At 39.9% G+C, this 23,298-nt stretch overlaps 1 pseudogene; it reads left to right on the top strand.

Moving 5' to 3' along the window:
* Positions 1–2,549: 2,549 nt before the first annotated feature.
* LOC111959353 (rho GTPase-activating protein 6-like) overlaps positions 2,550–23,298 on the top strand; it is a 70,018-nt pseudogene continuing 49,269 nt past the window's right edge.

Below are 23,298 nucleotides of genomic sequence, written 5' to 3'. Positions count from 1 at the left end.
TTCCATAAGGTGTATTTTGATCTGTTTTTTAAAATCTGATTATACTGCTTCCATCAGTTACCTGATGTGGAATAGAGTTCCATGTAGTCACGGCTCTATGTAGTACTGTGCGCCTCCCATAGTCTGCTTTGGACTTGGGGACTGTGAAGAGACCTCTGGTGGCATGTCTTGTGGGGTATGCATGGGTGTCCGAGCTGTCTGCTGGTCTTTTGATACTTAAGTATATTTAAAACCAAATACTTTTAGATCTTTACTCAAGTAGCATTTTACTGGGTGACTTTCACTTTTATTTGAGTCAATTAAGGTATCTTTACTTTTACTCAAGTATTACGATTGGGTACTTTTTCTTCCGCTGATTAACGCCAACACTACACTGTAAAGTTTACAGTAATGTAGTCTTAATTTAACTCTTGAATCAACACTGGAAATGTTACAATAAAAATCTAAACTAGTTAAAGCTGGTATATGTAACTTTTTGTGTGACCGACCAAATTCACATAGAAAGGTGAGTTATAGATCTGTCATTCTCATTGAAAGCAAGTCTAAGAAGCAGCATATCTATTCTATGTATGCTATTTCTATGCTTCCTGTTCTTAAGTTACAATTTTGTGTCTTTTACTTGAGGTTTTGTACACCAGCATCAAACAGCTGAAAATGCAATAGTTTTGGTTATGGAAAATATACTTCACAGCTTGCTTGTTTTGTCACATAAACTAAAATTAGGTGAATTATTAGAATTTTAGCCACCATGAAATGGTGGAGAGATTTCTGCAAAGGCCCAATGCAGACCAATCTCAACTTCAAATCATTTCTGTGTAACAATATTAAGTACCTTACTGTGATCGTTTACATAAAAAAATTGTTAAAAAGAAACAACAATATTCTATAAAAATGCAAGTATATGGATGCCCCGTCAAATTCACCGGTTGCTGACAGCTGTATGAAATCGAGCACACAGCCATGCAATTGATATAGACAAACATTGGCAGTAGAATGGCCTATACTGAATAGCTTAGTGACTTTCAATGTGGCACCGTCATAGGATGCCACCTTTCCAACAAGTCAGTTTGTCAAATTTCTGCCTTGCTAGATTTTCCCCAGTAAGTGCTGTTATTGTGAAGTGGAAATGTCTAAGAGCAATAACAGCTCAGCCGCGAAGTGGTAGGCCACACAAGCTCACAGAACGGGACTGCACGGGAACGGGACTCACTACCAAGTTCCAAACTGCCTCTGGAAGCAACATCAGCACAATAACTGTTTGTCAGGAGCCGCACACAAGGCTAAGATCATCATGCGCTGTGCCAAGCATCGGCTGGAGTGGTGTAAAGCTCCCAGTCATTGGACTCTGGAGCAGTGGAAACGTGTTYACCATCTAGCAGTCGACAGACGAATCTGGGTTTGGCGGATTCCAGGAAAACGCTACCTGCCCGAATGCATAGTGCTAACTTTAAAGTTTGGTGACAGAGGAATAATGGTCTGGGGCTGTTTTTCATGGTTCGGCCTAGGCCCCTTAGCTCCAGTGAAGGGAAATGTTAAAGCTACAGCATACAATGACATTCTAGACAATTCTGTCCTTCCAACTTTGTTGCAACAGTTTGGGGAAGGCCCTTTCCTTWCAGAAATGGTTTGTCAAGATCGATGTGGAAGTACTTGACTGGCCTGCACAGAGCCCTGACMTCAACCCCATTGAACACCTTTGGGATGAATTGGAACGCCGACTGCGAGCCAGGCCTAATCACCCAACATCAGTGTCCGACCTTACTAATGCTCTTGTTGCTGAATGGAAGCAAGTCCCCKCAGCAATGTTCCAACATCTTGTGGAAAGCCTTCCAGAAGATTGGAGGCTGTTATAGCAGCAAAGGGGGACCAACTCCATATTAATGCCCATGATTTTGGAATGATATGTTCGACGAGCAGGTGTCCATATACTTTTGGCCATGTAGTGTAGCTTCTTAGCAAAGAGCAATTTCTCAAGCAATAATTTTACTAGGACTGTCTGGGAGTAGTCTGAGTGGGGAGGGGAAAACTGAAAACTAGCTGTTATTGGCAGAGGTTTGGAACTAAATTATTTGTCTATCAACTAATTTACCACCTGGTGATGTAACCAGGCAGGCCAAAACTCCATCCCACTAAAATATGCTGAAATTGCAGGCGGTCTTTTCAAACAGCTGTTACACTAAAAGGGTATTATCATAATTTTTACAATTCCACAGTATTATTCCAACAGTGTGTATATAAAACAATATATATTAAACAAAAAAATGACGTTTTGACTGCACTGGGCCTTTAACACTGGCCAATTTGCTGTAGGCTATTAAATAGTTATCCACGGAACCTTAAGAACTGAGGAAGAACCTTCATTTTTTCCTCAGTGTACCCCACAAAACCACATCTTATTCTATTATATTCCAATATATTTTATGGATGTGAAATCACATTTAATTATGACGGTGGCGGGACTGGGAGTAGAGCGGTTCTCATGCGATGAGTCAGATGCATGCATCTATTTCTTATTACTCAGAAGGGCGAAGCTTGGTGACGCGCAAGAGTCCACGGTTGTGAAACTGTACTACCATCCCTGTTCATGTAAATTATGAAAAGGAAGAACTAACAAAGAAGAACTATAGCTGAGCGAATTACTTTTGTTTGTGGGTTTTCTTGGTTGAATATCAGGGTCGTATGGGGCGCAACAGGTAGCCAGCCTTAYCACTGAGAACGGAAGGCATGTGATTATGTTTATTCAAGGTAACCATATAATCTCTGATCGCTTTAATGAACTCGATATAGTAGCATAGGTTACTTTGTGAAACGTTAAGAATACTGATATGTCCGCGCAAGGGTTGCTGAGCAGCGTTTTCTTATGCTCCTCGCCAACATCCAAAACAAGGTCCAAACGGAGACTGAGAAAGACTTTAAGTTTGGACCCAGCTTTGATAAAACGCTATGGGACTGAACCAGATGGGACATCTGGTCAAGCAGATGATCAAAAGTCGCTCCGAGCCTCAAACGAAAGCCTCTCCAAACTAGATGCGCGCCTTACAGCCGGAGTTAAACACTGTCAATCTGCATCCTCAAGCCTGTCAATATATTTGGATACTTCTGGCCATTTCGACAATGATTCAAAAGCCACTAAAAGAAGCCCCTGTACTCCAACCGGAAGCTCAAGCACTTTATTTTCACCGAGAAAGTGGCTTCAAAAGAAGCCATCTCCACCATCCATCCCTCATTCAAATGCTGCATGGAAATCTGAAGTAAGCAAGTCTTAAAATTACAGTTTTATTGATGTTGTTGTTGATGATGATGGTGATCATGATTATATTATTGTTGATCAAACTGTCCATGATGTAGACAACAGGTTGTATTACACRGCGATAAGCACATGAATGAAGCTTACTATAGTTATTTAGTAGAGCTGATGGTGATGGTGATGATGATGTTGATTATGATTGAAGGTCGAGGTGGAAGTAGTAGCATTTGTAGTGGTATGGTGACATGGCCACCTAGTTTTACAGTGTAACAGTCAATTACAAGGTTCAAAAACATGTATAGAGTCATCAGTAATATTTACAGCTGTTTTCCTGGGAAATTTCCATTCTAACTTTCAATTGTATATTTGTTAGTGACATGTCTGAAACACTCACAATTGAGCAATAGGATGTCAATTAGACAGTACGATGTCACCACAAAACTGCTGTCTGACAAAGGTGGATGTGCCATATCAAAAACCTGTAGCCTATAGCTGTATAGCCTATAGAAACTGTAGTTGTAGCCTATAGTCCCTTAACATTTACCAAATGTTGTTACATTACAGGCTTATTCTAAAATGTAATAAATTGCTTTTTCCCTCATCAATCTACACACAACTCCCATAATGACAAAGCAAAAACAGGTTTTTTGAAATTTTTGCAAATTTATAACAAATAAAACACTGAAATATCACATTTACATAAGTATTCAGACCCTTTACTCTGTGCTTTGTTGAAGCACCTTTGGCAGTGATTACAGCCTCGAGTCTTCTTGGTTATGACGCTACAAGCTTGGCACACCTGCATTTGGGGAGTTTCTCCCATTCATCTCTGAATATCCTCTCAAGCTCTGTCAGGTTGGATGTGGAGAGTCGCTGCACAGCTATTTTCTGGATGGCAGGTAGCCTGGCGGGTAGGAGCATTAGGTCATGAACCGAAAGGTTGCTGGATCGAATCTCCGAGCTGACAAGGTAAAAAATGTGTTGTTCTGCCCCTGAGCAAGGCAGTTAACCCACTGTTCCCTGGGTGCGGATGACGTGAATGTCCCCCGCACACCAGAGGGGTTGTGTTAAATGCAGATGACACATTTTAGTTGTACAACTGACTAGGTATCCCCCTTTCCCTGTCCAATGTCCCTCAAGGACATTCAGAGACTTGTCCCGAAGCCACTCCTGTGTTGTCTTGGCTGGGTTGTTGTCCTGTTGGAGGGTGAACCTTCGCCCCAGTCTGAGGTCCTGTGTGCTTTGGAGCAGGTTTTCATCAAGGATCTTTTTGTATTTTGCTCCGWTCATCTTCCCCTCGATCCTGACTAGTCTCCCAGTGGGTGGGGAAATATATTAATGAGCTCGCCTTGACTGACAGCTGAAATGCCTATGTCAAGCAATGTGGATGCAGTGAGCAGATTGCCGTAAAAATAATCTCAAGCTAATTTGGTGATATACAAAGCAACTCAACCAACATTGAATTTGCATCAACTATATATACAGTATATATATWTTTTTTTATACATCTCCCGTTTGGCATGTCTCTTGTGATGCGGTTCACAGTAACTAACTAAGACCAGACACAGAGGAAAGGGCAAAAATACAAGTATCTTTCTCATAGATCAATAGGGTCAACTTTTAATTATATTTGCTGACACACTACAGTCAAATTTTGGCACCAGTAGCTATATAAACCATGCCCATCTGCAAACACGCCTTCTCAGATGTTGGTTACAAAGCGGTACTTATTTAAATTCTGTAAGAGAATATCGTGGTACCCTTGGTGTATTAAAATGAGAGTTAAGGTGATGTCACCTTGCCCCCTTAATAATGAATCCAAGTGTTTGACATGGACCAGTAACTTTATGATCAAACTTTATCAATGTAGTAGTAACAGTAATTTTTCATACTTTGGTCATCATACTTTCATCTGGTTTCCTTCAAATATCATCCAAATCATGAAAACATGATTTCGACTGTTCATGACCTTTAATTGTTAAGTTCTTTAAAAAGATTGCACAACTGACAATGTCAAAAGAAGTGCTCAACCTTCATCTTCTTCTTCTTTTTATTATTCTTCTTCATGTGGCTTTCCGGCAGACTAGACGGTATGTTGCGTATTGCTGCCTTTCACAAGCTAGGTTTCCATCCAATTTGCGCCAAATTTTCAATTTGAATATTTTAAAGTCTGCCTGCAATACATCCATCCATCCATCCATCCATCCAATTTGCACATTTTCCCACCGGCAATGGGTTTCCATCCAACTGACTTTTTTTCACCACCGTGTGAAATTCATCATCATTTATTTAATCTGTAGACAAATAAACTGCATGCTTTCCCGAGTCGTAGTGGGTGGACCACACAACATATGACATCACAAAAGGATCCCACCATGTCGAATGAACAAATTGTCTTTCGACATTTATAAAATTGTACTGGCATTTGATGTTTCCATCAGCCCGGTCGTGACCTTTTTCATGCATCAGGTAATTATTCTGTATGAAATGGTTGGATGGAAACGTGGCTACTCTTTGGAAAGTGTATAGCACATTTGTTCACAAAAAAGGGGAAATGGGAAAAGGGGAAAAAGGAAATTGCACCGTCATCTAGCCCTATTATGTGCCCTCCATAATTATTGGGACAATGACACATTTTTGGTTGTTTTGGCTCTGTACTTCAGCATTTTAGATTTGAAATGATACAATGACTATGAGGTTAAAGTACAGATTGTCAGCCTTTATTTGAGGTTATTGTCATCCATATCAGGGTGAACTGTTTAGAAATTACACCACTTTTTGTACATAGTCCCCCCATTTTAGGGGACCAAAGGTATTGGGACAAATTCACTTATGTGTATTAAAGTAGTTAAAAATGTTTTGTAATTGGTCCCATATTCCTAGCACTCAATGCTTACGTCAAGCTTGTGACTCTACAAGCTAAGAGGTTGTGAGTTCAAATCCTATGTGTGGTTGAGTCCCAAGTGTGCTAAGCAATGTTGAGGTCAATGAACATTTTTAATGTTATATTGTTTTTGTTTATCTCTGAGCTACAGTACCAGTCCAAAGTTTGGACACACCTACTCATTCCAGGGTTTTTCTTTATTTTTACATTGTAGAAAAATAGTGAAGACATCAAAACTATTAAATAACACATATGGAATCAAGTAGTAACCAGAAACGTGTTAAACAAATCAAAATATATTTTATATTTGAAATTCTTCAAAGTAGCCACCCTTTGCCTTGTTGACAGCTTTGCACACTCTTGGCATTCTCTCAACCAGTTTCATGAGGTGGAATGAATTTCAATTAACAGGTGTGCCCTGTTAAAAGTTCATTTGTAGAATTTCTTTCCTTCTTAATGCGTTYGAGCCAATCAGTTGTGTTGTGACAAGGTAGGGGTGGTATACAGAATATAGCCCTATTTGGTAAAAGACCAAGTCCATATTATGGCAAGAACAGCTCAAATAAGCAAAGAAAAACGACAGTCCATCATTACTTTAAGACATGAAGGTCAGTCAATCCGGAAAATGTSARGAACTTTGAAAGTTTCTGCAAGTGTAGTTGCAAAAACCATCAAGCACTATGATGAAACTGGCTCTCACGAGGACTGCCACAGGAAAAGAAGACCCGGAGTTACATCTGCTGCAGAGGATAAGTTTATTATAGTTAACTGCACCTCAGATTGTAACCCAAATAAATGCTTCACAGAGTGAAGTAACAGACACATCTCAACATCAACTGTTCAGAGGAGAYTCCGTGAATCAGGCCTTCATGGCTGAATTGCTGCAAAGAAACCATTACTAAAAGACACCAGTAAGAAGAAGAGACTTGCTTGGGCCAAGAAACACGAGCATTGTACATTAGACCGGTGTAAATCTGTCCATCGGTCTGATGAGTCCAAATTTGAGATTTTTTGGTTCCAACCGCCATGTCTTTGTGAGACGCAGAGTAGGTGAACGGATCTCTGCATGTGTGGTTTCCACCGTGAAGTATGGAGGAAGAGGTGTGATGGTGTGGGGGTGCTTTGCTGGTGACACTATTAGTGATTTATTTAGAATTCAGTCACACTTAACCAGCATGGCTACCACAGCAATCTGCAGCGATATACCATCCCACCTGGTTTGCGCTTAGTGGGACTATTATTTGTTTTTCAACAGGACAATGACCCAAAATACACCTTCAGGCTGTGTAAGGGCTATTTGACCAAGGTTACTTTGAAGAATCTCAAATATAAAATATTTATTAAAATACACTTTTTTGGTTACTACATGATTCCATGTGTTATTTCATAGTTTTGATATCTTCACTGTTATTCTACAATGTAGAAAATATAAAAAATAAAGAAAAACCCTTGAATAAGTAGGTGTTTCCAAACTTGTCCAGACTGGTACTGTATGTTCTATCGATTTCCGAGTAATTTCATGTTTTCACATGTATCTGAGCTATTGGCATTCAAGCAGACAGAAATCTGTCTGGTATGATTTAGTGTTGCAAAAAGCTGCTCTCACTACACTGGAATTTAATAGGAATACGATTTTTTACATTTTCGAAAACATCGATCATGCATGTCAGATTTCAATACTGGCTGATGTCATAACACGGGAGGTTGCCTTCTCTCAAATAAGCCACTGTTCATATTTTTGCTATGTTCCTATACCTACCTCGAGAAATGTGTAATTTAATAGAGGGTCCACCACATTTCTCCCATTTGTCTGCCACTTCAGTCCAGGTTGTATTGCATGGCCTTTGTGAAAGTCACACTCTTCTCTGCGCGGCACCACGATCTTCAGGTTGAACATGATGCGATTGTTGACTCCTAAATTGATAGTGCAGTTTGTTTAGGTTATTTTACAACTAACTAGCTCCTTCACATGCTGATATTAACTTTGGTATTATTGTGTGTAGCTGCTAGCTAGTCAACCAGGCCATAGAGATAGCATTGCATTGTGGGTTTTGTAGTTGACGTGCGCTGCAACAGATTTCGAAAACGATTTTCACGTTGATACCATTATTATAATGACAAAATTAAACATTTGTTCACAAAAAAACATTGTTCTCACATATTAGTGTTATTTAACACTGTAAATTATATGAACTAGTGATTTTGGGTGGATTTTTCCTTTAAGTTCCATTCAATTCAGAAAGTAAACCAAAATCCAATTCCTAATTTTAAGATATTGAAAATAAATAAATACAAATTTCTGTGTACTTCCTGAATACAGTTTGTTGTTGTATATTTACTCAGAAAAATACAGTTTACCTGAAGAAATGCATTAAAAGTTGTTTTCACTATTTTCACCGCAACTCAGTAGCCGGTAACTTACTGTAAAATTACAGGATTTTTTAAACAGTTTGTTGCATAAGCACATCTAAATTATGCTATAAGTTTAAATGCAATTGCATTGGAGGCATGCCAAGTTAATTTGCAGGAAGGGCCCAAGTGTATTGCGATTGACAGTAAATATATAGCAATACACTAAAACAGTATCCTATTACTGTAGAAATATACCGTATAATGACTGTAAAATTTACCACAAAATTAACAGCAATGGATAAGAATAGTTACATGTYATCATGTGTTTCATGTGAAAATGTGTTTTTGGAACACTTCACGTGATCATGTTTTCAAATGTGCAATTAAATGTGTTATTGCTGTTCAGCTAAATTATGTTCAACTAACAATTATGTTCAACTAACATTTCAACTAACTTATTCTAAAATTGATTAAATCGTTTTTTACCCTCATCAATCTGAACACAGTACCCCATAATGACAAAGCAAAAACAGGTTTTTAGACATTTTTGCAAATGTATAAAAAATGTAAAACTGAAATATCACATTTACATAAGTGTTCAGACCCTATACTCAGTACTTTGTTGAAGCACCTTTGGCAGGGATTACAGCCTCGAGTCTTCTTGGGTATGACGCTAGAAGCATGGCACACCTGTATTTGGGGAGTTTCTCCCATTCTTCTCTGCAGATCCTCTCAAGCTCTGTCAGGTTGGATGGGGAGAGACGTTGCACAGCTATTTTCAGGTCTCTCCTGCGATGTCCGGCCTCTGGCTGGGCCACTCAAGGACATTCAGAGACTTGTCCCGAAGCCACTCCTGCATTGTCTTGGCTGTGTGCTTAGGGTTGTTGTCCCGTTGGAAGGTGAATGTCCGCCCAAGTCTGAGGTCCTGAGCGCTCTGGAGCAGGTTTTCATCAAGGATCTCTCTGTACTTTGCTCTGTTCATCTTTCCCTCGATCCTGACTAGTCTCCCAGGTCCTGCCACTGAAAAACATTCCCACAGCATGATAATGCCACCACCATGCTTCACCGTTGGGATGGTGCCAGGTTTCCTCCAGACGTGACGCTTGGCCTTCAGGCCAAATAGTTTTATCTTGGTTTCATCAGACCAGAGAATCTTATTTTTCATGGTCTGAGTTCTTTAGGTGCCTTTTGGCAAACTCCAAGCAGACTGTCATGTGCTTTTTACTGAGGAGTGTCTTCCGTCTGGCCACTCTACCATTAAAGGCCTGATTGTTGGAGTGCTGCAGAGATGGTTGTCCTTCTGGAACGTTCTACCATCTCCACAGAGGAACTCTCTCCCACGATTGCTCAGTTTGGCCGGGTGGACAGCTCCAGGAAGAGTCTTGGTGGTTCCAAACAACAATGATGGAGGCCACTGTGTTCTTGGGGACCTTCAATGCTGCAGACAATTTTTGGTACCCTTCCCTGGATCTGTGCTTCAACCCAATCCTGTCTCGGAGCTCTACAGACAATTTTGCTCTGACATGCACTGTCAACTGTGGCACCTTTATATAGACAGGTGTGTGCCTTTTCAAATCATGTCCAATCAATTGAATTTACCACAGGTGGACTCCAATCAAGTTGTAGGAACATCTCAAGGATGATCAATGGAAACAGGATGCACCTGAGCTCAATTTCGAGTATGTGGAAGAAGTCAAGGGGTCTGAATACTTTCTGAATGCACTCTACACTGATCTTTCGGTTGTGCCACAAAGTCTGTAGCATTGTCCTAAACATTAATTACCTATAATACATCTTTGCACTACTTAGCAAAAGAGTGTCATCTGCACTGCTATTTTAGTTATCAGTTATTCTGACTATTCTTTCATCATTTATTTATTTGGGTATTTCAGCAATTTGAGGGTTTTCTGTATAGTTGTCTAATTTTGGTGGAGTATATTATTTTGTTTTAATGTTAAACCTGAATCACTATGATAAATATAATAGTTTTCTTTCAGTGTATTTTTAACAAAGCTGAGATTTACTTTGAAGTCCAAAGTGTAGAAATATGTTATGGACACGTGGCATAGCAGGAAGATAAGAATGCCGTGACTAATTTTTGTTTGCAGGGCATCACCTGTGAAATCTGATGTGAACATTTTTATCCACATGTGAAATATCACATTTGAAGCATTCCAAAAACACATGGTTTTGCATGATTTCACATGTGAAAATCCACATCATAACAAGTTGTCCAAAACTTGTGCAAGACGTGGAAATATCACGTGAAATCATGTGTTTTTTCCGTAAGAGTGGAACTAAAGAGGATTCTACCTGGAACCTAAAAGGGTTCTCCTATGGGGACAGCCTAAGGACCCTTTTGGAACCCTTTTCTCAAAGAGTGTAGCTGCATGTCCTGCTCTKAGTTGGTCACCTTTTGACCGTGGATTTAAATATTCTTTGTTGTAAGAATGTGCAGAATGTCCAGTACAGATCTGTACTGGTAATGAGTGTAGCTTCTACTCACCTGTTCCCTAGACACATCAGTGCTTTAGGATCATGAAAGTGTCTGACAATACAGTTGTTGTTGTTGCTGCTGCAGCTAAGCTACATTTAGCAGGTGAATTGCTCTGCCATGTGTGACATGGGACTGGAGTAAGTATTGCTAATTTAATGATGGTCTTAGCCAAGGATTTAGGCTTTACTGGTGTCATGTCATAATGTCACACTCCTCTGGAGCTCTTGTCAGACACAAACCCTTAGGTCACTAGGGGTAGTTCAGACTTAACAAAAGCAGAAGGCTGTTTACTTCTTGTAGGTTGTTTAACGCCGAAGATGCCTTTTACAGTATTATTTAGAGTGTCCAACAGACATGAGAAGCCAGAACAGCTCACTAATTCAGTGGCAATCCTTAAAGGTGAATGATAAATGGAGGGATTTCTGTGCACATCAAGTCCCAGTAGCAGCACGACCCTAAGAAGGTATCCACGGGTGTACTGTTTATTTAGCATTACCAAGATGTATTGAAAGGGTGACATTATGATAGGTTTTAATGAAGACCAGGCTTCTGGTTTCTTCATACCACAGTCATCAGCAAGGGCTCCGAACCCAAAGCCAGATCCCTCAGAAATGTAATCAATGTAAATCCGATTGAGGCTGATTAATAGCAGGGGGAGTAGGTCTATGACAGTGGAATACTTAATAGGATTTATTGTGCCATTGGGACTGTATATCTTACATGGTGCTCATGCTCTGAAAATCAGCTGCCAGTGTTTACAACACCACATTGAAGTTGATTAGTGGGCATTATGTATATTTCCTCGTGTTATATCTAGGTAACATTAAGTAAATGTTGTGTTACCTTAAAACACTGATTCAAAATGGAATCTACATGATGAATCAATTMAGTTTGTCTTCTGGATTAAAATTAGTTGAGTTCTGACTCATCAATGGTAATGATTGAATATTTTATTAGTGACTTACTGTAGCAATGTAGTTTGCATTATATTGTTATGAAGCACAGATGTTCATTACCAATGTTTAATCAGATTTATGCATATACTTATTCATTTTTTCTTCTTCAATGCTATTTAATAATAGTTGAAAGCTCTTGGGAGTGTGAGTCAAGTGCCAGTGCAACCATTTGCTTCATTGCCCAAGAATGTGGTAGAACAGCAGAGGCCAATCCAGACTACAGTTTAGCCAGTTCAGATAAGGGCACCTTGGTGTGAGATTCTACAGATTTACATGACCATGGTCAGTGTGGAGTTAAGTCCGTAAACTGACAAGACTAACAAACTTTAGGTACAGTTGAAGTGGGAGGTTTACATACACCTTAGCCAAATACATTTAAACTCAGTTTTTCACAATTCCTGACATTTAATCTTAGTAAAAAGTCCCTGTCTTAGGTCAGTTAGGATCACCACTTTATTTTAAGAATGTGAAATGTCAGAATAATAGTAGCAGAGAGAATGATTTATTTCAGCTTTAATTTCTTTCATCACATTCCCAGTGGGGCAGACGTTTATATACACTCAATTAGTATTTGGTAGTATTGCCTTTAAATTGTTTAACTTAGGTCCAAAATTTTGGGTAGCCTTCCACAAGCTTCCCAAAATAAGTTGAGTGAATTTTGGCCCATTCCTCCTGACAGAGCTGGTGTAACTGAGTCAGGTTGTAGGCCTCCTTGCTCACACACGCTGTTTCATTTCTGCCCACCAATTTTCTATGGGATTGAGGTCAGGGCTTTGTGATGGCCACTCCAATACCTTGACTTTGTTGTCCTAAAGCCATTTTGCCACAATGTTGGAAGTATGCTTGGGGTCATTGTCCATTTGAAGACCCATTTGCGACCAAGCTTTAACTTCCTGACTGATGTCTTGAGATGTTGCTTCAATATATCTACATAATTTCCCTCCCTCATGATGCCATCTATTTTGTGAAGTACACCAGTCCCTCCTGCAGCAAAGGACCACCACATCATGATGCTACCACCCCCGTGCTTGTGATGGTGTTCTTCGGCTTGCAAGCCTCCCCCTTTTTCCTCCAAACATAACGATGGTCATTATGGCCAAACAGTTCTATTTTTGTTTCATCAGACCAGAGGACATTTCTCCAAAAAGACGATATTTGTCCCAATGTGCAGTTGCAAACTTTTTTTATGGAGGTTTTGGAGCACTGGCTTCATCCTTGCTGAGCGGCCATTCAGGTTATGTCGATATAGTACTTGTTTTACTGTGGATATAGATACTTTTGTACCTGCTTCCTCCAGCATCTTCACATAGTCCTTTGCTGTTGTTCTGGGATTGATTTGCACTTTTCGCACCAAAGTACGTTCATCTCTTGGAGACAGAACGCGTCTCCTTCCTGATCAGTATGACGGCTGCGTGGTCACATGGTGTTTATACTTGCGTACTATTGTTTGTACAGATGAACGTGGTACCTTCAGGTGTTTGGAAATTGCTTCCAAGGATGAACCAGACTTGTGGAGGTCTACACATTTTTTTCTGAGGTCTTGGCTGATTTCTTTTGATTTTACCATGAAGTCAAACAAAGATGCACTGAGATTGAAGGTAGGCCTTGAAACACATCCACAGACTCAAATGATGTCAATTGGACTATCAGAAGCTTCTAAAGCCATGACATCATTTTTGTGAATTTTCCAAGCTGTTTAAAGGCACAGTCAACTTAGTGTATGTAATCTTCTGACCCACTGGATTTGTGATAAAGTCAATTATAAGTGAAATAATCTCTCTGTATCAATTGTTGGAAAAATGACTTGTGTCATGCACAAAGTAGATGTTCTAACCGACTTGCCAAAACTATAGTTTCTTAACAAGAAATTTGTGGAGTGGTTGAAAAACAAGTTTTAATGACTCCAACCTAAGTGTATGTCAAATTCAGACTTCAACTGTACATGTCATTTCAGGTCAATAACCACAGTCACGTGTTAGGTCCAAGGTGTCATAATATGCGACTGTGGTCGTTTGTTCCTGCTGTATCTAAGAGACTTTGGACTGACCCAATAACAACAGTGAAGCCAGTTTGACATTGTTTTCCCCGTTGTATGAAACCCTGCACCGCAGCCCCCTACTAAAAGCCTGCAGTTCCCACTTTCTCTCCTTTTATGAGAGGTACAGTATGTCCTGTAACCTCTGGTCTTTGTTTAGGACAAAGTAACTGCAGTATGTGAAGCTTTCCATTGGGTTGTTAAAGGTTCAGACCAAGATCTAAGAGTCATTACAATGTCCACAGATATTCTGTTTCTGTAAGGTACATTATTTTGGCTTACATAATGTCCACTTCACCTAGATGTACCATGCATGCACACTAAATGTTGTCTCTTAAGTGGATGTTCAATGCCCTACGCATCATTKTATAGTTTCCGTATAGAGAGCTCTATTTTAACAAACCTAATGCAATGGTAAACCTTAGCGCTGGCGATACCGCTATAGGTCCGGGGATGGCTTAATACTTAGATGTTTCTAAATATGAGTGTCACTGGATCCTCTCATCTCCCGTTCCATGATGGGCATATAACCCATCCATGTAGGCTTTTACGCACATCCAAATCCAAAATAATAACAGGGGCTGGCTAAAATAATGTACAATAGCCTACAGAGATAAAAAGGGGATGTCCGCTCACTGATTTGCTGCTCCCAAACTTGATATTTTAATAAAGCTTAGGGGATTAAGATTTATTTCAAAGTGATCTCACGAGCCTAACCCTTAATTGTGTTGACTACTCAGCGAATGCATTGGACAGGACAAAATAAAATGCCTTAATTGAGAGGAGAGGTTTTTAATCACATTAAACAAATTTTGGGAAAAAAAGTATCTGTTGTTTTTATCGCTTTGGTGCAATTTTCACAAGTATGTGGTACATTTTCACAACTCTTAGTACAAAACTCAATACAGATCTTCTAAAAGGCAGTTATTTCAGAACTCTAAGCACATTCTCAATTGACTAAATACAACACACAAAATCATACAGTCACTTTTACACCAAACTTAATCAGTGTTTCATTGCAATACATGTTCATATAATGTCCATTCACAATGCAATGATCACATTACTTTTGATATGATTATCTTCTCTTTTGTTAAAATACATTTKACTATTACGTAATCCGACTGCCCTTAATTCATGATCACCTAACCATTTGGTACACCTATAGATTTTACATAAGGAGGCCYTGAAGCCCAAGGCAAAAAAACAAAAACATAGACTCTTGGAATTATCTCGCTTGAATGACTTAGTAAAAATGCTTTCGTTGAAACGAGATACTAAGTCGAGACACGAAATAGTTCATTGCGGTGACCGTATTACCGCCACACCGGCGATCACGAGTCATGGCGGCAGTCAAATTCAAAGGCTTCTCCAAGCTCTGATGCTGCTGATGGTCATCAGTAGTGATGGAATCTGGGTTCTGACTCCTGAACTTGGAATAGTGTTAATTATCAGGTATCCTATTGAAATATTGAGTGCTATGGTCTAGAGGGTCTACACCATAAGTTAATGATTGTCTGTAGGAGGAATGTATATGGTAGAGGCAATTAAGCTTGGAATGTACTGAGTGCAGGGAATACGATCATATGTTGGCAGGCACTGATAAGGGTGGAGAGCTGTGGATTAGTGAGGAGTGGGGTCGAGGTCAGGTCACATTAAGGGAGAAGGAACAGTTTGTTGCCTAGTAATAAAGATGCAATGTTTAGAGAAGGAGATTCCACCCAAATTGGGGTATATATATTACCACTTGTGTGAATATGTCTTTTGTCTGTTGCAGCTATATTGACCTAATGTGTGAATAAACTTGGTTTAAGCTTTACTGATCATCCGTGAGTTTTAATAGGTTCATTTAGAACCTAACAGTAGCCTACCAAAGTTGCTAACTGCCTTGTACTCAGGACTCTATTGTCACTCTAATCACCCTGACATCAATGCAAATGTGATCGAAAATCGAATCAAACACTTAATGAAAGCCCATGAGCTCATGTTGCAGAAACATTTCTATGGGCTATGCAGTTGCCTGAGAAAACAGAGTGATGGCCTCTACTCAGCTTTCTATAGGCTAGGCATACTATATTTATTTCTCAACTTTCCTAATATTAAGCACATTGCTTTTCTTTACAACAGGAGTATTTCCTACCTGGCTGGCATGAAAATGAACCACAGGAAAGGTGTCCTCCATTCGCTATTTAAGTGCATAGATGACTTATTTTTTTCCACTGCCCCTGTTTCGCGACGGKTGCATGAAAATGGTCCATTCTAAATCAAATCTTACGCATATTGTCATGTCCTGACCTTAGTTCTGTTTTGGTGTCTCTATTTTAGTTTGGTCAGGGCGTGAGTTAGGGTGGGCAGTCTATGTTCTTTTTTCTAAGTTGTTGGTTTTCTATGTTTGGCCTGGTGTGGTTCCCAATCAGAGGCAGCTGTCTATCGTTGTCTCTGATTGGGAGCCATATTTAGGTAGCCTGTTTTCCATTGTGTGTTGTGGGTGATTGTTTCCTGTGTTAGTGTTTGGTTCACATTTCAGGACTGTTTCGGTTTTCGTTATCATGCACTTTTTTATTTTTGTATTTTGTCGTGTTCAGTTTTATTAAACTATCATGGACACTTACCACGCTGCGTATTGGTCCGATCCTTCATACTCCTCGTCTGAAGAGGAGGACAATCGTACACATACAGTGTGCGCTGCAGGATTTTAATCCATGACGGCGTAGTGTGTTACTAATGGTTTTCTTTGAGACTGTGGTCCCAGCTCTCTTCAGGTCATTGACCAGGTCCTCCGTGTAGTTCTGGGCTGATCCCTCACCTTCCTCATGATCATTGATGCCCCACGAGGTGAGATCTTGCATGGAGCCCCAGACCGAGGGTGATTGACCATCATCTTGAACTTCTTCCATTTTCTAATAATTGCGCCAACAGTTGTTGCCTTCTCACCAAGCTGCTTCCCTATTGTCCTGTAGCCCATCCCAGCCTTGTGCAGGTCTACAATTTTATCCTTGATGTCCCTACCACGCTCTCTGGTCTTGGCCATTGTGGAGAGGTTGGAGTCTGTTTGATTGGTGTGTGGACAGGTGTCTTTTATACAGGTAACGAGTTCAAACAGGTGCACTTAATACGGTAATGAGTGGAGAACAGGAGGGCTCTTTAAAGAAAACGAACAGGTCTGTGAGAGCCGGAATTCTTACTGGTTGGTAAGTGATCAAATACTTATGTCATGCATAAAATGCAAATTAATTACTTAAAAATCATACAATGTGATTTTCTGGATTTTTGTTTTAGATTACGTCTCTCACAGTTGAAGTGTACCTATGATACAAAATTACAGACCTCTACATGCTTTGTAAGTAGGAAACCTGCAAAATCGGCAGTGTATCAAATACTTGTTCTCCCCACTGTATATTATTTAGTATATGTAAAGACAAGATTAAATCAAGAATAGTGGTGATGGGTGACAATATTAGCCTGTCACTTGTGAATTATATATATCACTTGTGAATGATGCCCAGCTTAAGGCATGAAACAGCACATGCTTTTTTTTGGGCGACTTTTTAAAATCTTAGTTGCACCTGTCATGTAGCTTAGCCTATAGGCCTATATGTTTTGATACGGTTTGTATCACAACTGAAGTGGCCAAATAACTTCTTAAAGTTAAGCTCATTAATCAGCTTTACAATAGGTGTAGAGCCTAACGTGGCATACATACGCAGCGTTTGAGTTTCAAGTTTGGGGAAGATATTTCTCACCATAAAAATACACCTTTATAATAAAAGCATTACATGCATAATTGCATTTGTGGCCACTTGTGAGAATGGTGTTTCCTGCTAATGGGACATTCGCGCTCATAGCCATTGGCTGTGCTTATAATGTGAAGAAATAACCTAATAGTTTATCAACATTTTTAAGCTAAAGGTCATCTTCTGTTGTCAGGCTCATTGCTTAAAACAGTTTTTTTGATGCAAGTGGTTGTATTAATTTGCGATCTATCGCATCCCACAACTGTCCAGACAGTTTGTATATTTGTATCTCGCAGAGAATAGAATAAGTCAACTTTTGTACTGAGGGGGATAGTAGATTGCCTGTTCGTTAGGCCTACTCATCTTATTGGCTTACAAAAAGTGTTCTTCCAATATCTTCAATATGCGCCTCGGTGTTGGATAAGGACGCATGCAGTTTGCATCCCTGATGTGTTTGTCTTTATTTGTATCCTGTGAGAAAGAACCGATCAAGTGACGGAGAGCCATGTGAGTGAGAGGTGCTTTGGCTCGCAGCCGGTAGAAGGGAATTATAATTATTATATTCAGCCCAAGGGCGTTGGCTGCAATTGGCTGCAAAATGCATCGATTTTTTAGGGGGCATTATGGTTACACAAAGGGGATGCAGCTGGGAACTTTGAGGCATTATCAAATGCTTGTAAAATTGTGAATGAGAGACTGATGAAGTGTGTACAGCCTGCGCAAAAAACAAAGCAGAGCTCATGCCTTTTATGAGTTTTTCCAAATCATTATTAGAATCACATCATGCAGCCTTAGAATATATAAAATATTTAAACATCCTATTAAGCAAATGGGTGTACCTGTTTCTTTGTTAACCGCTCAACACAGGGTATGGCATGGCGTACCCGTCCACAGGGTATGGCATGGCGTTGCAAATGGAGTGATAGCCTTCCTTCTTCAAGATCCCCTTTACCCTGTACAAATCTCCCACTTTACCACCACCAAAGTACCCCAGACCATCACATTGCCTCCATCATGCTTGACAGATGGTGTCAAGCACTCCTCCAGCATTTTTTCTTCTTCTGCGTCTCATGAATGTTCTTGTTTGTGATCCGAACACCTCAAACTTTCCATTACTTTTTTCCCCAATCTTCCTCTGTCCAGTGTTATTTTGCCCATCTTAATCTTTTATTTTTATTGGCCAGTCTGAGATATGGCTTTTTCTTTGCAACTCTGCCTAGAACGCCAGCATCCCGGAGTTGCCTCTTCACTGTTGACGTTGAGACTGGTGTTTTGCGGGTACTATTTAATGAAGCTGCCAGTTGAGGACTTGTGAGGCATCTGTTTCTCAAACTGTGCACCGGGGCCTCCCACTCATCTTTCTATTCTGGTTAGGGCCAGTTTGCGCTGTTCTGTGAAGGAAGTAGTACACAACATTGTACGAGATCTTCAGTTTCTTGGCAATTTCTTGCATGGAATAGCCTTCATTTCTCAAAACAAGAATAAACTGTCGAGTTTCAGAAGGAAGTCTTTGTTTCTGGCCATTTTGAACTTGTAATTGAACCCACAAATGCTGATGCTCCAGATACTCAACTAGTCTAAAGAAGGACAGTTGTATTGCTTCTTTAATCAGAACAACAGTTTCCAGCTGTGCTGACATAATTGCAAAATGGTTTTCTAATGATCAATTAGCCTTTTAAAATTATAAACTTGGATTAGCTAACACAACGTGCCATTGTAACAGGAGTGATGGTTGCTGATAATGGGCCTCAACATYAGCAATGTCTACACTGTATTTCTGATCAATTTAATGTTATTTTAATGGACCAAAAATKTGCTTTTCTTTCAAAAACAAGGACATTTCTAAGTGACCCCAAACTTTTGAACGGTAGTGTAGATGTTCCAAAGGTCTGAATCGGTGGCTTGTAGGTTATGCTTGGAAGCCAGTAGATGCTAAATGTGTTTATGTTAATTACGGTCAATTACCGTGAGACCGGCAGTTATTTGCTTGACAATCACCGGCTGGCAAAATGTAATGACCGCCACAGTCCTTGTAGTTCAAGCAAGATACTAAGTCGTTTGAACCACTTATTGTCTCGTTTGAATGACTTAACGAATTAGGCAAAATACCAATTATGCAGCTTGTCATACCATGTAATGGTTGCTGCAGCCATTCATTCACTGATCCATCCATTGATAGGAATATTCATTGACCGTTTTGATAGCCTAAAGCAGGGCTGCTTTTGAATGCCAGAGCATGTAAGTAGGCGAGTGTGGAGCGAGGAGCAGAGCGTAAATCGAGCAGATTTTAAAAATGGTGTCGGCCTTCTTTCCCGCTCAAATTTCGCTCTGGTACTGCTTAACCACAAGCTCTGTGCATGCTCTGCCTAGCATTTTTCATTTCCTTTATCACCATTCTTTTAATTAGGCCTATTCAGTTGTTATTATTTAGCCTACCCCACCCACAGTAGCCTATATCGAGTTTATATTCTACTTTCTAACATTAGGATATGTGGTTTCTATTTTGAAGGACTTCAAATGTATTAATGGGTCTTTTAGGTAGACAATACATAGGCTACTGTCAAATGTATTTTAGTTTTTCTTATTAAAAATATATTATAAATATATTTATTATTATAAATATTAAGATAAAATATAATGAATAAATTGTAAATAATAAAGGCCAGTATGAGCTTTTTTTCAAGTGCAAGTGATTTGCACACAGAAGCAAGCACCAACAAGTTTCACATGTGCATTGAGTGTTTGTAACGATGTGCACTGAGAGTCGGGAAGCAAGTTCAGGGAGTGAGTGTTTTAATAAGTAAACACAATATAAAATTAGGCAAAAGAAACACAAACAACACACAGACTTAACACTAAAACAGAAACAATAACACCTGGGGAAGGACCCAAAGGGAGTGACATATATAGGGAAGGTAATCAGGGAAGTGATCGATTCCAGGTGAGTCTGATAACGTGCAGGTGCGTGTAACAATAGTGACAGGTGTGCGGAGAGGGAGAGCACATGACAGTGTGGGAAATGCGCTCTACAAATGAAATTTTATCATTATTATAAAGACAGAAAAAAACATGTATAAGCTTAATTACATAAGGGAATATTAGTGTGAATATACCCATACTATAAACAAGAGAAAGGACAATGGAATATATTTGAAATGCCTAAAATTGACAAATACATTGAGATGAAGCTACCCCTGTGGGGATGCAATTTCTCAAAAATGTATTACATTGAAGTAGGGACTGGCACAGAGTTCAGTAGGACAGTGTCACAAGGCTACATAGTAATAGGCCTACACTTCACTACTGCTGGAGGGAACACACAGCCATCCTTGATTGGGAGCTAGAATTAAATGTTAAATTAAATGTGTTTCACACAAAAGGTAAACAATGGTAGAATCAATGTAGGGAGGTAACATGATATCATATGGGAATTGCTTAGACTGCACTTACCGGTAGTACTAGTTATCTCACACACTCTGGCAGATAAGTAGCCTATGTGAGTGCTTTAACAGTAGCCTTGACGTACAGTTTAAGTATCCAGCACGATAAATGAATGAACTTCAGAGATAATAGGCTGGTTAATGCTGCGAACAACATCCTTTTATTAGCCTACCAGAATCAACTACAAAAAGAGGTTTGTGATAGGCCTTCCATTGAAAAGTTTAACTTGTTATAGCCTACAGTTCACAATATCAGGAAAAAAATAGATGTAACCACTGAAAAAGTGAAGAGATAGTAATTTTTCATGATGACACTTTAATCATTGAAGTGTTGGCTAATGGTTTACTGAAACAGTAGGAAGCGATCCGATTATCCATATAATGACAACCTATTCATTTGATTTTAAGGTGAAGCCAGACCAGAGAATCTAGTTTCGCATGGTCCAAGAGTCTTTTAGGTGCCTTTTGGCAAACTCTAAGCAGGATGTCACGTGCCTTTTACTGAGGAGTGACCTATGTCTGGCCACTCTATCATAAAGGCCTGATTGATGGAGTGCTGCAGAGATGGTTGTCCATCTGGAACGTTCTACCATCTCCACAGAGGAACTCTCTCCGTCCATTGCTCAGTTTGGCCGGGCGGCCAGCTCTAGGAAGAGTCTTGGTGGTTCCAAACTTCTTCCATTTAACAATGATGGAGGCCACTGTGTTCTTGGGGACCTTCAGTGCCTTCAAGGATGATCAATGGAAACAGGATGCACTTGAGCTCGAGTCTCATAGCAAAAGGTATTTAAGGTATTTCTGTTTTTTATGTTTATACATTTGCAAACATTTCTAAAAACCTTTTTTTGCTTCGTCATTTTGTGGTATTGTGTGTAGATTGCTGTGGATTTATATTTATTTAATCCATTTTAGAATGAGGCTGTACCGTAACAAAATGTGGAAAAAGTCAAAAGGTCTGAATACTTTCCGAAGGCACTGTAAATACAACAAAATGTGGACACCCCTTCAAATGAGTGGATTTGTCGATATCAGCCACACTCGTTGCTGACAGGTGTATAAAATCGAGTACACAGCCATGCAATCTCGATAGACAAACATTGGAAGTAGAATGGCCTTACTGAAGAGCTCAGTGACGTTTAACGTGGCACCGCCATAGGATCCCACCTCTCTAACAAGTCTGTTTGTCAAATTTCTGCCCTACTAGAGCTGGCCCGGTCAACTGTAAGTGCTGTTATTGTAAAGTGGAAACATCTAGGAGCAGCAACGGCACAGCCCCAAAGTGGTAGGCCACACAAGCTCACAGAACGGGACCTCCGAGTGCTGAAGCGTGTTGCGCGTAAAAAGTGTTTGTCCTCGGTTTAAAAACTCACTGCCGAGTTCCAACCTGCACAATAACTGTTTGTCAGGAGCTTCATGAAGTGGGTTTCCATGACCGATTAGCTGTGCACAAGCCTAATATCACCATGTGCAATGCCAAGTGTCAGCTGGAGTAGTGTAAAGCTCGCCGCAGTTGGACTCTGGAGCAGTGGAAACACGTAGTCTGGAATGATGAATCATGCTTCACCATCTGACAGTCCGATGGACAAATCAGGGTTTGAAAGAAACAATGTTTAGCAGGCACTAGTTTGCATCATGCCTAYCTTGAGTATAGGTTCTCATCAAAATTGCAGTAACTATCATCATTGTTCATGCACCTAGGGAAAAACCTTTTGAAAAAAGATGTCTACAAACAAAATGAATGCACAATGAAAGGTTTAGAATGTAAGACTGGCTGTGTTACCAGTTTGGAGTTTTTTACTAAGAGTTTTGAAAATTCACCACATACTTGTGAAAATAGTACCAAAGCGATAAAAAAAACTAACACCAAGACCAGCTTTTGGCTGGTCTTAAATATCCCCTCCAGTGCTGACTGAAATTGGCACTTCGGCTCACGTTTTTAAGGACACACCTCAGATATTGCCACCCTTCCCACCTCAGCGCAAGCAAGCTTATGTAAGGCAGGTAAATTACCAATCCTGGCGTTAGGGTTTGAAAATAGAAGAGCTCTGGCTTTAACAGGTCAAAATTGCAAAAGAGAATGCGTTTGACAATTGCGCTTGCTTAACGCAACCCGGAAATAGASYCCAGAGTGTAGAATGCAAATAATCAACAAG

The sequence above is a fragment of the Salvelinus sp. IW2-2015 genome, linkage group LG36 (genome assembly GCF_002910315.2).
Source record: "Salvelinus sp. IW2-2015 linkage group LG36, ASM291031v2, whole genome shotgun sequence".
Classification (NCBI taxonomy): Eukaryota; Metazoa; Chordata; class Actinopteri; order Salmoniformes; family Salmonidae; genus Salvelinus; species Salvelinus sp. IW2-2015.
Note: the sequence above shows the minus strand (reverse complement) of the source record. Positions and strands in the feature narration are given on the sequence as shown.